The sequence below is a fragment of the Mercenaria mercenaria genome, chromosome 2, assembly GCF_021730395.1.
Source record: "Mercenaria mercenaria strain notata chromosome 2, MADL_Memer_1, whole genome shotgun sequence".
NCBI lineage: Eukaryota > Metazoa > Mollusca > Bivalvia > Venerida > Veneridae > Mercenaria > Mercenaria mercenaria.
In genome coordinates this window covers 38,455,834-38,471,683 of record NC_069362.1, presented here as the reverse complement: position 1 = coordinate 38,471,683, position 15,850 = coordinate 38,455,834, and the positions used below count along the sequence as shown (strand labels likewise).

The 15,850-nt window shown below is 36.1% G+C and overlaps 1 long non-coding RNA gene across 1 annotated transcript in view; it reads right to left on the bottom strand.

Moving 5' to 3' along the window:
* LOC128554325 (uncharacterized) overlaps nt 1-15,850 on the bottom strand; it is a 30,323-nt gene that overhangs the window by 3,158 nt on the left and 11,315 nt on the right. Inside the window, exons 2-3 of the long non-coding RNA XR_008369575.1 lie at nt 9,384-9,555; nt 1,463-1,561 (exon numbers count right to left, since the gene is read on the bottom strand). This is a non-coding gene — a long non-coding RNA (uncharacterized LOC128554325). The remainder of the gene's footprint in view (nt 1-1,462; nt 1,562-9,383; nt 9,556-15,850) is intronic.

The following is a 15,850-nucleotide window of genomic DNA, read 5'->3' as shown; positions in this document are numbered from 1 at the left end:
CTTTCAATAAATTTTGCAACGTATATTCCCTGTTACAGGTATTATGACACTATTTTTTTTTCAAGTGAATAGGTTCTCGCGAATTATTTCAAGCAGTGAATAGTTTCTTTGTCGTTTAAGCTACACTTGCTCAGAGGCTTTCATATTAATCTAAAGACATTTCTACGAGAAGCTATATCAAAACCAGATCTTTTATGGGCAAGTTGTTTACAAACATCGTAAGATTTTCGGTCATGGAAAATGAACTCTATGATAGGAAGTTTTTTTTGTCCCACCGGGAATGAGTTGTTTTGATATTTGCCATCTGATCTGTTGCGTCAGGCCATAAAGTGAGCTGTCTTGATGCTCTGTCTTCTGCAAGGCATATATAGTATATGCGTATTTGGTTCGTTCTCAATGGTTGCTTTTTATAAAGTTTTAAAAGTGTATTTGTATGTTTTACATGGCATGCCTTCTGTTGCCATTTAGTGTGTTTGGGAAGCATCTGGTAATGATTACTTTTATTTACACTGTCCTTTGACTTTGGAACATGGTAAGGGTAAGAGCGAAGTGAGGTACGTACCATAACCCAGAGATGGTTTTGTCACAGACCAATTCAAGGCTGTGTGTCACTTTTTTTCTTTTATTTGTTTCTGTTCTCGTGCGTATGGTTTGTCTGTGTCTCTGTGCATGTGTGTGCGTGTGTATTTATGCTAGTCAACAGTGTAAGAAATGGTAACTACTTTTTAAGACCGTGCTACGCATCTGGATCGGGTGACGTCATTGCACGCGAGTGGTTTATTGCAGAATAACCCGAGAAAGATTTTGCTCTACATGTATGTAGATTATTTGCTGTTCGTGTTAGAAAATACAGTAACACTGGATAACATTCACGACCCCAAAGGATCACAATTAATAACAGCACTTGCATCATAGGGAACGTAAAGACTGTGTAAAAATTACTTAAATCTGTAAAAACCAAGGATGAGCGTTAGTCGAGCAACTGAAATATTATTGGTCGTAATGGGGTAGGGGTCTTCATGGTTTAGTAGTTAAAGCGTCTGACTCTCAAATTTGTCTCGAGGCGTTGAATTCTTCAGATCAGGAAGTCATTTAGTTTGCTTATAAAAGGTCGGTGGGGTAAAAGGTGGCCGTCCACGATGAAATAATGCACGAAGGAGCACCTAGCATCTTCCTCTATCATCAAAAGCTGTAGAGCTGGTGGCCGTGCAATTATATAATTTGTGGAACTGGAAACTTGACATACGCGAACCTGTTGATATTACCTGTCATGAATTATTCGCTACTGATATGTCAGTTACCCATTGCTATGTAAGCTGTTTCATTAGAGTTTCATAGAACATTCTACAAACATTGTTCAACAGTAATCATATATATGTTTAAGAACACTTTAAAGTTGTCTTATTTCTTAATTTAGTCAATCAAACAAGAATAAATATTCAATATTAAGTAAAGCACATACCCCCATTTCTATCCTCACCATGTTTGGGAGTTGCTGTAAGTTATCCTGCAGGGTGGAGTCCCTTAGATATGGCAATATGTTGAACACAAAAATACTCGGCTACAATGTATCAAAGAAAACATAAAGAGCTATAATAATGTAAATGTATTCAGTTCAATGTTCAATTCACTAAAATAGTAATATTTTTCAGGAAACGAGTTCCGTTGCTAGGAACTTTGCGCCTAGAAACCAGCGGGTCTTCTGGAGGTAGTAACTGTATCTTGAGCCCGTCCGTGCAGATCACCTTTAGCGAACATATAAACTCCTCTCTCTCTCATCAAACACAGACACACAGAGAAAGAGAGAGAGAAAGTGTGTTTGTTTGTTTGTGGTTTACACCGTCTTTCAACAAACGAACTGCTGTTATTGTTATGGGATTAAGGCATTTGTCCAGGTTTATCACTATTAACTTATACAAAAACTGAATAGCTGGAAGTACATCCTCCGGCATCATGGTGGATTAAGCCATTTCTAAAGGACCGCACACTTATCGAGTTGTAATAGACGGCTGTACTCTACCTGTCCTATCTTGGGTTTCCAGAGGCTCTTGACTCCATAAAGCAAAGCTAGACTGTTTGCAGATTATACTATAGAACATCTGCCAGTCAAATCTTCATCAGATTCCCAAACCTTGCAAAATAATTTGCATGCTCTTGAGTAGTGGGAACAGAGCTGGTCTAACATGGAAACTCAAATCAAATTTTCTGACAATATATTATAAAACAAGAGATCACAGTGTGATCTTGGCGCCCACCATTGAGCTATTTTTGAATGTTCCAAATTTTAAGACTTGCTCAAGGTCAAAAGCAAGGTCATATTTCATTTCGGTACACAACACTGTGCATGTGGTCCAAATTTGAAAGCTGCAGCTTGAGAAATGTAAATGTAGGTCAATAGATCAATTTTAAGGTCAAAGGTCATTTTGGTACACAGAACTATGCATGTGCTTCAAATTTGGAAGCTGCAGCTTGAGAAATGTGAAAGTAGGTACTAGGTAAAAGTCAATGTCAAATTTCAATTCAAAACACAAAAATATGCGTGTGGTCCAAATTTGAAGCCTGTAGCTTCAGAAATGTGAAAGTAGGTCACTAGGTCAATCTCAAGACCAAAGTTCATTTCGGTACACAAAACTATGCATGTGGTCCAAATTTGAAGGCTGTAGCTTGAGAAATGTGAAAGTAGGTCACTAGTTCAAAATCAAGGTCAAATTTCATTTCGGAACACAAAATTAAGCATGTGGTCCAAATTTGAAGCCTGTACCTTAAAAAATGTGAAAGTAGGCCACTAGGTCAATGTCAAGGTCAAAGTTTGTTTCGGTACACAAACCAATGCATGTGGTCCAAATTTGAAGGCTGTAGCTACAGAAAAATGAAAGTAGGTCACTAGGTCAAGATCAAGGTCAACTCATATCAAGGTTCATCTTGGCACTCAAAACTATACATGTGGTCCAAATTTGATTGTTGTAGGTTATGGACATGAAGATTCTAAAAGTTTATATGAACCATGTGACCCCCGGGGCGGGGCAATATTTGACCCTAGGGGGAGAATTTGAAAAACTTGGTAGAGAACCACTAGATAATGCTACATTACATATATCAAAGCCCTAGTCTTTGTAGTTTGGACAAGAAGATTTTCAAAGTTTTTCCCTTTATAAGTCTAAGTAAACCATGTGACCCCCAGGGCCGGGCCATATTTGACCCTAGCGGAATAATTTGAACAATTTAAGTAGAAGACCACTAGATGATGTCACATACTAAATATCAAAGCCCTAGGTCCTGGAGTTTTGGACAAGAGGTTTTTCAAACATTTTCCCTATATATGTCTATATAAAACATGTGACCTCCGGGGCGGGGCAATATTTGGCCTCGGGGAAATAATTTGAACAATCTAAGTAGAGAACTACTAGATGATGCTACATACCAAATATTTTAAAGCCCTAGGCCCTGTGGTTTTGGACAAGAAGGTTTTCAAAGTTTTTATTATGGCCCTTGATTGTCAAAAAGTATGCAAAAAGGGTATGCAAGATTGTTTTGCATGTATCTCAAATAAAAGGGCCACCTGAGGAGAGTTGTTTGCTCGAACAAATTTCTTAGCTAAAGCTTTAAACCAAGAAAATTAGGAGAGTGGGTCAAGGTAAAGATTATGAAAGATTTCTTTTGAAATCTGTAAATAATATAACAGGTGGTCCAAATCCTTTTGCCGTAGCCAAGAAAACAAGGAGGTAGGTCAGTAGGTCACATTGACGGTCACTGAAAATCTGTTTAAAGATCAGCATGCAAAACTATAAATGTCATTCAAATTTCAAAGCTGTAAAAAAAGAAAGTAGGCAAGTAGGTTCAAGGTCACTGAATATCAGTTTTAAGTGTGCAAAACTGTACAAGTCATCCAAATTTCAAGTCTGCATCTAAAAAGCAAAAAGTAGGTCAGTAGGTCAAGTTTACAGTCAAGTGACCCCTAATTACTTGGGGTCATAAGGTAATTATAATTAAACAGTCTAGGACATATGATCAGATAATTTTTTAAGTATTCTTTCCTATATAACTCATACAAAAACAATTTGTGACCCTCGGGGCGGGGCTTTTTTTCACCCCAGGGGCATAATTTGAACAATCTTGTTAGAGAGTCACTAGGCAATGCTAGATATTGAATATCAAAATCTAGGCCTTGAACTTTCAGTTCAGAAAAGTTTTAAAAGATTTTTCCTATGCAAGTATATATAAAACTTCGGATCCCGAGGGCAGGACCTCTTTTACCCACAGGCATAGTTTGAACAGTTTTGGTAAAAGACCACTAGGCAATGCAACATACCAAAAATCAAAAGCCTAGGCCTTGCAGTTTCAGACAAGAAGATTTTTAAAAAATGATCCTATATAAGTCTATGTAAAACTTGGGATCCCCGGGACGGGGCCTATTTTCACCCCAGAGACATAATTTGTATAATCTTTATTGAGGACCTTTAGATGATGTCACATGCCAAATATTGAGGCTTACGTCTTGTGGTTTTGGAAAAGAAGATTTTCAAAGTATTTCCTATATATGTCAATCTTAACCATGTGACATCCAGGTCGGGGCCATATTTGACCCTAGGAGGATAATTTAAACAATCTTGATAAAGGACCACTAGCTGATGTTACATGCCAAATATAGCCCTCCCGCTTAGCTCAGTAGGTAGAGCGTTGGTCTACGGATCGATCGTGAGTTCGATCCTCGGGCGGGCGTATGTTCTTCGTGACTATTTGATAAACGACATTGTGTCTGAAATCATTAGTCCTTCACCTCTGATTCCTATGGGGAAGTTGGCAGTTACTTGCGGAGAACAGATTTGTACTGGTACAGAATCCAGGAACACTGGTTAGGTTAACTGCCCGCCGTTACATGACTGAAATACTGTTAAAAACGGCGTTAAACCCAAAATAAACAAACATGCCAAATATTAAAGCCCTATGACCTGTGGTTTTATGTAAGAAGATTTTTAAAGTTTTTCCTTTTGGTTGCCATGGCAACCAGAGCTCTGTATGGAATTCAATTCATTGAAGAATCTTTAAAGAAGACTATCCACGGAATATCCCTGTGAAGTTTCATAGAAATTTGCTAGGTGGTTTAGGAGGGGAAGGAAGTTGTTTAAAGGAAAGTGTGGACGGACGAACGGACGCGAGACAGACGGACGCCGGACAGTGAGCGATCAAAATAGCTCATCCTGAGCCTTTGGCTCAGGTAAGCTTAAAAGACATTAGGGGATTGTTATCTAGCAGGAGAAATTATGCACCTGTTGTTCTGTTTGGGAATTTACACAACCAGATCAGAGCGATGGTTTTGACTAAAAAATAACATCAAGTGCACAAAAGTTTGTGTTGTATATATCTTTAAAATATTTCACATACAGTCACGAAACCATGTAGGAATACAAGTATTATCCAACATGTGAATTTGTGCACCTCAGATGATTTATTTCACTCCGTACGATAAGAGTAATTGTCCTTGACTAGTCAAAAAGTAAAACCTTATGTCCCATGTATATCAAAAGAGTCATAAAACATAAGAGGATTAATATGTGGTATGTGAAGTAGTGCACCTGGTGTTCTCTGTGATTTCACTTAGCTTGGTCAGTTATGGCCCGTTACTTTAAGTGAAAGTACTCATAAAGTACTTAAGGGTTTGTGTTGCTAATGGGAACATTTCAAGAAGATGATTTTTTTCAAAACAGATTATTTTTCTTACTTGTAAAACAACATCTCAGTATTTTTGTAGATTTTTGTAAGAAGATGTGTTATACTAAATATACTATATTAGAACTATGGTTTTCATATCGTTTAAATGCTCTTAAGTAATGAAAATGAAGTCTCAAGATTTAATTGTTATATAAAATAAAAAATTGAGATAATGCAAAGAAGTATAAAATACATAGCACTTTAATTGTTTAATGTAACCTTTTCTGTTATTGCAATATATAGATCCAAAGAGATTCTATTTTGTATAACTGCTTGATGGTATACTAGTATTCAGTACTTCAAAGATCTTTCAGTCTCGGATACTAGTGTGCCAAGAATGTAGCGCCCATAACGCACACCTTGCATTTGCGTATTGTAAAAAACTTCCATGTATCTTTGTTCCAAATACTAACCTTCTTAATGTCCAAAGTCCCCTAGAATTATATGCCAAAAAATGCGTCAGAGCCATGGCCGTAGCGAGACGCTAAATTTTACCGAGGCAAATGAGTTTGCGCGTTTGTTCGTGGTTGTTATGTAAATTTGAATGGTTAAGGCAAAGCCCAAACGGGTTAGTTTGGAAGGTTGTTCTCCACCGTCCTGTGTTCTTTGTTTTTGTTTTGTTTTGTTTTGTTTCGGTTTTTTTTTTTTTGTTGTTTTTTTTTTTTTGTTGTTGTTGTTTTTTTTTTGGGGGGGGTCTCTTTTCTTTTTTTTTTTTTAGGTTGTCCACCAAGAGAAAATAGGGTACATGATATGAAAATCACACTTTAGTGTGCTGTTATATAAAATGAAAAATTACCGTTTCACTCCGCGATCTGTCACGGATACTCATACCGATTTATGTGTCTCTATTGCGATGAAGGTTGAATCTTAACTATACTTTGAAATCAGATTAAGTTTGCAAAAAATTGAATTTATTTTATAGGAAATTAAACATAAAATAGCAAGAAAAAGTAGGTATGTAAACTTTTCTGGTGGAGCATGTAACCAAACCCCAATCTCCCGATCACCAGGTTCCGTAAATTATTGCTCCGGTTATAAGTGCCAATGTACGAAATGACGATGAAAGGGATGCGAATTTTAATTCGGGATCCGTCCAAATGTTACACGCATGAAACATGCAATCCTTGTAAATGTTTGGGTATAGCTATTTGGTTGGTTTAACAGGCATATTTTATTATATATATAGTGGTTCAGGGCGTATAGCACAACCAATTGTGAAGCTACTCAGCAGCAGGATGTGAAGAAGGGAAACCTCTTCCGTTTGTGTGGGTCAGTTGAATCTCCCCACGGGTAAAGATTTTGGGAATAGAAAGGGAACTTGCGGCTCCTTGTGAAAGTATTTCGCCAGTATGACCTGCGTAGATTTATAATGCACATTGTGGTATACAGTACATCATGCCTAAGCAGTTACCTACAGGTATTAATTAAGCAGCCGCTTGCCAAGAAACTTTCAAACTGACTGTTTTATTGTGCCGAATAAAAAGTTTTAAGACATTTGTTTGATATAATTATGGACAGCACCTTTGACCCTCATCCTTGGCTAATTCTATAATACTGAGGCTTATTTGAAACCGAAAATGGAAGATCAAAATTAAAACTAGTATTTTCAATGTTTGACATCATTTGTTTGAAACAGGCATTATGGATATATTTAAAGCTGTAAGACTTAAAGTGTACTACACGAATATACTTTTCCTAGTATGATAAATATACAGATTTTTATTCGTTTAAAATAACTCCTACAATTTTGAAGCAACGGTAAGCGTAAACATGCAACAAGAAGTTATCATTAGGTTCAACACATCTGACTGAAAGAGTTTTGCATTTGTTCATTTAGATTCTAAATTTGGCGAGAACAATCTTCTTGGAATAAAAGTAGCTAAATACGTCTCCGACTGGTATAAGACTGTTTTTCCTGCATTTTTTTTAATTGCCTTACATTTACAGTAATATGGTTTCTGTATGTTTAAATCATTCGAACGCAGTTGTTATTAAGAACATATTTTTTTTTTTCATTTTCTTTTGCAAATGCAATGACATTGCAATTTATGCCCATATTACGAAGTAATAAGATCCAAGCAAACTAAATAAGCAAAATAATTTACATTGTACGTGGTATGCATTTCGCTATTTACATTAAAACGTAGTTTCATCGGATCGTTTTTTCCATAGTATTTTAGATACTTTTTTTGCACTTAGCGACGTTTAGATTATGATATCTGAAAACATATACTGTTATTTTGATACAGTAAACAGTTTTTGGCCGGTAAACTTGATTCAGTATCATATATTATAAATCTTTTGAAGATTACTAAAATTTCCTTACTGACGTGACTGAATTATGAATAGATCCTGAAAGGATATCAAATTATGTTAACCTGGCATCCACTTTTTGTAGAAGTGGTAAAACGTTTGTTGATATTAACCAGTATGGTGTCACAGGGTGAGAAAAATGTGCAGCCAGACCGGGACTCGAACCCGGGACCTCGGAATACCGGTCCAATGCTCTACCGACTGAGCTACCCGGCGCCCTACACATTTTCTCCCCATTTAAATATTCAAGTTCTATACCGTGACATATTCCCCTACCATTTTGAAATTCGTCCTCGAATTTCAGCGGGTATTTTATATATAAGCAAATACAAGCGTCGTAGACTAACCAGTGTAATGCCGTCACGGTACCACGTTGGACGCCAAATGTCACAGGGTGAGAAACATTTACAGCCAGACCGGGACTCGAACCCGGGGCCTAAGAATACCGTTCCGACGCTCTACCGACTGAGCTACCCGGCCGCCTACACACTTTCTACCCGTTTTAATATTCAAGTCCTATACCGTGACATATTTCCCCACCATTTTTGAAATTCGTCCACGAATTTCAGTGGGTACTTTCTATATAAGCAATTACAGGCGTTGTAGACTAACCAGTGTAATGCTGTCACGGTCCCCACGATTGGCGCCAAATGTCACAGGGTGAGAAAAAATGTGCAGCCAGACCGGGACTCGAACCCCGTGACTCGGAATACCGTTCCGATGCTCTACCGACTGAGCTACCCGGCCGCCTACACATTTTCTCCCCGTTTAAATATTCAAGTTCTATACCGTGACAATTGTATCATCTACATTTGAGCACAATCAACATTTACAGTGAAATAAAAGTACGCGTCTACAGTAAGATAACGATAAGATAAGATAGGATTTATTTAAACTCGGCAAGATAGCAAACAAGTACAACATAAGCTCTTGTGAGCTTTTGAACCGACTACAGAATAACATATAGCATATATTAAAACAATTGTATAAAAAGCTGCAATTACAATGTTAAGATTAATGTTAAAAAAGGAAATATGCAAGTAAAAAAAATAATTAGCACATTATAAACTAAAATATTAAACATTTAAAACTATGACATTTGCCTATCTAGAGTGTCACTTAAAAGGCGAGAAATGATTCTCAGAAAGCTTTAATAAAAATTGTTATTTACATGTAAAAGTATTACAGTAAGTGTAACTGGTTATGTTTTGAGCATAAAGACCCAAGGGTAATGTTTGCAACAGACTGGCAGATATCATAGCTAGCAAACACGAAAGTACAATAGCAAACAAAATATATAAGCAGGTGTAATAATAGCCACGGGCTTGAAAATCACCAATGCTGTAGGAGCTCTCACTAACCTGGTTTGCAAGCGATAGACTTACAGTCCCTGCCACTCCGTGTAGATATTAGGCTTCTGAACTGGTTGAAGCTGGAACAGGTCCTGAAGTGTTCTGGTAGGGAGTTCCACAGCACTGGCGCAGCATACTTGAAGGAGTTCTTACCATAAGAGATTGTCATTTCAGCTGGTATCTGTAATAAATTTGAATACCTCAACTTGATACCTGTAGATTTTTTAAAAATAAGATCAGACCAGACCGGTGATGCAACGTTATTAACAATTTAAAAAGTTTCTAAGGTCATGGTTGGCATTCTGTGTAATAGTTTTCTTGCCAACAGCTATGGCCTGTAACTTGTCAGGGTTGGCTTGCACACAGTTAAAATAAAACAAGTCAATAAGAGTTTTACTTTCATCTTGGAGAACTTTTACCAAACTTAGGAGAATGGAAAAACAGTGTGTTATCGTCTGCATAGTTGTATAAAGTTCCTCTCTGGATTAAATAGAAAATGTCATTCATGAATACATTAAACAATAGGGGCCCTAAGATAGAGCCTTGAGGAACACCATTTTGTAAATTTGCCAAAGTACTTACAATTTGTCTTATTTCAATTTGTTGCTTTCTGTTTGATAAGTATTATTGTAACAGTTTAAAAGATTGTTCAGATACTCCATAACATGACAACTTTTGTAACAAAATAACATGGGGAAGGCAATCGAACGCCTTAGATAAATCCGTAAGAATGGCTGCTACATATACAATCCGGTCCAAAGCAAATTTCCAGTCTTCATAGAATCTGAGTTATGTAGTTTGACAACCGTGATTCTTTCTAAAATCACATAAAGATTTATCAAAAATATTATCAAAATAAAAAGACATTTGGTCGCTGAGTACTTTTTCAAAAAAATTGGATGGTATGGGGAGTATGCTCACTGCTCTGTAGTTAAACTTGTCCAAGGGGTCCTTTTCTTTAAAAATGGAGGTGACTTGAGCCTTTTTTTTTTAATTGATCAGGAAAAACACCCGTTTCTATAGATTTGTTTACTAATATAGTGATAGTCTGCACAAGAGAATTTTTAATATTTTTTATCAGTTTCACAGATATTTTGTCAACGCTACTGGCATTTTTTGAATCAAATTATTTATAATTCTACTAATAATGTTTTCATCTGTGGGTTGAAAATTGAATTCACGTTTAGAGATTTTGTTCATTTTATCCTCAGTTTTAGACAAACTAGAATGAACATTACAGTCAAAAGTAAAATTTGTTCCAATACCCTTGGCAACATTTGTAAAAAAATCCTTGAAAAACTCAGCAACTTCAATATTTTCAGTTACAATTTTATCTTTCACATTTAAAACGATTTTACTATGGTAATCCTTTGCTTTCCTGGACAAGTATGGCTTAATAGTTCCCCAAAAATCAGATGACTTACAGCCGCCAAAACATCTCTCTTGGGAATATTCATTGAACGATTTTTTCTTTAGGTTTGTGACAAGATTCTGTATTTATCCCAGGTTTAAGAAGTTTTATTTTTCAAGTATTTGTGATATAACATTTGTTTCTGATAAATGACCTTAAGTAATTCTCTATTCATGTATGATAACTGAGCATTTCGTCTATACATTTGTTTTACAGGAACATGCTTGTCAATAACTGATACTACTTCACTTTCAAAAGCATCACACACAATGTTTATATCTGCATGCTTATTCTATAATTTTAATATTTTTCAGATTTGATACATATTCATTTATATTTAGCTTTCTGAAACTTATATAATTAAAAATAGGCTTTTCAGATTTGGGCACTCTATTGTTAATAACAGTATTATTGAAATTATGATGGTCACTAACACCTGTTAAAAAAGTTTAGGTTTTCATGCGCAACTGGTTTTATTCGTTGATATCATATTTACAAGGGATGATTGCATATTTTTCATGAAACATGTAGGATTTTTAATCATATTTTCAAGGCCAATGAGGTCAACAATATCTAGAAGTGGTTTTCCTTTAGTTTCACTGAGCAAATCATAATTCATATCTCCTAGAAACATATAGTTTTTCAAATTTTGCGAAACACTTATCAGCTATGCTTACTAAACTTTCTGAAAATAACCCAGGATTCATGCTTTGGAGTCTGTAGATACATGGTATTGACCATTTACATTTATTATTAAATATAGCCTCGAAAGTCATACTGGGTATCTTACGGGATCAAGTCCCCATAAATACACAAGAGGCATAGTTTATGTTTCTGGGTACTTATTAGTCCCCTACTGGTTGAAAACCAGTTTCGGGGACTATAGGAATGCGCTTTTTCGTCATTCCGTCCGTCCGTCCGCCCGGTCCATAACTCTGTCATCCATGAAGCGATTTTAATATTACTTGGCACAAATGTTCCCCATGATGAGACGACGTGTCATGCGCAAGACCCGGACCCCTATCTTCAAGGTCAATGTCACAATTGGAGGTCAAAGGTCAACATGGCTTTTTTCCTGTCCGGTCCATAACTCTCCCATCCATGAAGGGATTTTAATACTACTTGGCACAAATGTACCTCATAATAAGACAATAGAGAGTTTGAGATTTCAACCTTCGCCTTCCCCTTCAACGTCTCTCATATATATTTGGGGTAAAACGTCACCAATATGTGTGTATTATATTTATATCAGACGTTGCTACTAAAGTTTTCCATGTAATTTCAAGTAAGCCTAAGACTTTGTTTTATTACTATGTGAAATAAAAAGCGTAGTTTCAGGATGTCTGCTTATTGAGTTATTCGATTATCCATATGTATAACTGGACTAAATTTGATGCGAAACACTATCAATAAGTATAAGAATATTGAAGTTTTGTTTGGCTAATGATTTTAACTAAATACATTGAATTGAACCTGGAAGTATGAAGTTATCAACTGATTTTGAGAAACTTTGAGATTGTGTTCAAACTTTAACTTCTACGGCATATTTGTGTCCTCAGGCGGTATTGATTATACCAGATGGGCCTTGTTTTGACCCAGTAGGCATTTGACGTCGGTTACACGTCGTATAGACGTCGGACCCCGACGTCGGATTAACGTTGGATTTTGGTTGGATTTGCAAACCGTTTAGACGTCGGATCCTGACGTTGGCTAGACGTCGCAATCTGACCTTTTTCCAACCTAAGTCTAACCGCTTTTCAACCAAAATCTGACCAAATTTTCAACATAATTTGCAGTCAAACAAGTAATCAACACATGTATTTTATCATCTTTATTTCATATTATGGCGACGTAAGTCTAATACAGTAGGTCCAAAAAGTAATGCAGTAATTGAAACTTTCAAGTTTCGTCATTTTTGTATGATTCTTCAACTCCGCCAACATTTCCACCTGAAATGTATAAAATTTGACAGTTTCATTATCTAACATATACAAATATACTAGTACTATTACTAAGAACATAATTAATACGTGCCAAACAAATATGTAATATTTTAAATTCTATGAATAAAATATTCTATAACTTCGTAAAATGTAATTAAATGCAATTGCTTTTTAAAGTAACAAACAAAAATAAGTCTTTTTTTTTAAAAAAATACGGAATAAAAAACAGTATAACTTTCAAAATAAGTATAATTTTTAAAAATCTGTCACTCACGTTGCGGATCCTTCTCTTTGTGTAAAGTATTTATAAACTTGCTCTATCTTATCCCAATAAATATCAAATTACAGGAAGACTGTGTAAACCGATGCAGGCTTATCTCGCGAATGTGTGACTGGTAGACAGCATGTGAAGAAGAGAAGATCTTTGTGAATTTAGAATAATCTATACATGTGTATAGAATGCATATTTATCTTGAACAGTTTAAAGTTCGTGAAATGAATCTGACTCCGAAAGCAGACAATCTCATGCGATATTGTAACATTTATATTAATTAAATTAATATAATGTTTGTTGTGAGAATGAACTATTATTAATAAGTGCATGTCCAGGCCTTTATGAAAACAAGTAAATATCTTTAAACTATACTAGCAAAATTATACCAGTTAGTTTTATAACTAAAAACATTTATCAGACTTTCTATCCAACCTAATTCCAACGTCTTCTAGACGTCTAAGTCTGACGTCTATTAGACGTCGTGGATATGACGTTGATTAGACGTTGGATCCAAGTCGCCGACGTCGCGACCAAAATCCAACGTCTAACCAACGTCGGTACGACGTCAGGTGTTTACTGGGGAACGTCCGAAGACGTGATATCACGAAAGTCAAAACTTCTGTCTTTTTACATCTACTCTGTCCACATACACGGCATCAAAGACTGAAAACTGGATGGAGGCACATGGCATGACAATCGTTTTACTTGAAAAATGAATGATAACGCGCGATTATCATTTTTGTTATTTTAACTTCCAAATAGAATCAATCCGTTTCTGCCGGACACTTAATAAGACAATTGCGTTTTAATTATAAACATAAAATGGTACTATTTAGACGGATTTTTTTTAAGTATCAGACAATTTTTGATCTATGATATCATGATGCGAGAGGTTTCCTGTTAGCCGTATGGGATAGCTCCATTCTTTACATGCACGGACCCAGAACATGGCAGAGGGGTATTTGGATCAATAATCCCCCTTTGAAAATCGGTCTTGAAACTCGATGTGACTACCCCCCCCCCCTCCCCCCGCCCCTGAATGGGTGACACCCCCACCCTCACCCCCCTCCTCTCTTAATGTTGGTGTCCCTCTAACCAAAATTCCTTGATCTGCACATGCTTTACTTATGAAATAGTATATTCAAACAAATACGTGTATATGCCAAAAATGTTATTTTGTGCGACAATTTTCGTCTCCACCTAACAGTTCTTGACTGTTTCGCTGGACACATGGTGACTAGGCACGATTATATTGTGCTGTCTGAGAGTTTGGTATTATACAGAGTCAAACTGAGTTACATGATTCCAAAACGTATGATATCACGAGAGTATCTTACATTTGTTTCAAATCTCTTGTTAAATGTATTCATAAATTGTGTATATTGGCTCATGTTATCAACATATCTTTTAAAAGGTTAGATTTTCAACAGGAACAGTCTACAAGTAAAACGCGTCTTTTAAGGAATTCAATGTACAAAGTACCAATTCAAAGTAAAAAAAAAACTTTAAGAAAAACTATGAAATACTAGTCAACAGCCTTTTGTGTTTGCTTTATCTCATATATTTAACTTCAACGTATATCGAGAAATGCATTTGTTGAAGTTGACTCTCTAATGTGTCATGCACAACTTTCAGACGCCTAGCTTAAAGGTCAAGGTCACACTTAGCAGTCAAATGTTAGCATGGTATGAACAGGGTGTGCTTCGTGTCCGGTCCACAACTCTGTCATTCATTTAAGGATTTTAATATCACTTGGCACAAATGTTCCCCATGAGGAGACGACATGTCAAGCGCAAGACCCGGATCCCTAGCTCAAAGGTAAAGGTCAATATTGTTTATACATCATTGACATATATTAATTCATTATGTTATACTGCAGTAGAAACAATTAGGTGCCTTCCAGTAGGGGACTTTGTATTTGATGGAAATACTTAATTCACTTGTATTTACTGGGATTGATGTTACGGTTTTTGAGTGACGGACATGGTAGAATAACATGGTATACTTGTCAACAAACTGGCTGCATGATCCCAAGATTGCAACACTATTTAAACAAAGCCACTCATATGTCGACTCTGGTATAAGGCACATGATTGGTTTACCGACCGAATCCATGCTGAATTGATGTCTGGTGTTGAAACAAACCATAAGCACACCAACGTTGCAAGAACTGACAGAAAGTTTGGTAAAACCATTTTACAATGGTAATGTTTACATCATCAAAAGTCGAGCGTCTGGTAATCAAGACCGCTGTATGAAAAGTCGTTAAATTCCACTTTCTCCGCAGATTTGCCAGTAGGTATGAATGGCTAAATCTTTAAAAGTTTAAAAAGTACTTCTAAAACCAAATATATTTTTCTAAAAACGTCTTTTTAAAACCAAAAACAATTTTTCTTTGTGGTGAAGTTTTATTTTTATAATTTTGCGCTCCGCGCACGCGCAACAATTCAGTAGAAATTATTAAATTGTGAAATATTTACAAAGCTTACGACTAGGAGTAACAAAATCTGCATTAGGCAATCTATATTCAAGTACATTTAAATTGACCGTATCCCAGAGTTTCAGAAGAAAAGTTTTATCAATCGCTGAACTAGCTAAAAATTACATTCTTAATGGAACGATCTGATTGTCCTCGTAAGTAGGAGTCAGAAATAGATGCAATCTAAATAATTTGCGCAATGATTTGTGACAGTTTTTATTGAGGGGAGGAGGTGGCGGTATGTGGTGTTTAAGACCAAAAAAATCAGTCTAGCTACAGTCCTCTATTTTCTTCGGAAATTTACAAATATACAAAAATAAAGTTTATTAATATATGCGCAATCATTGGCACTAGCCTCATGCCCTCGCC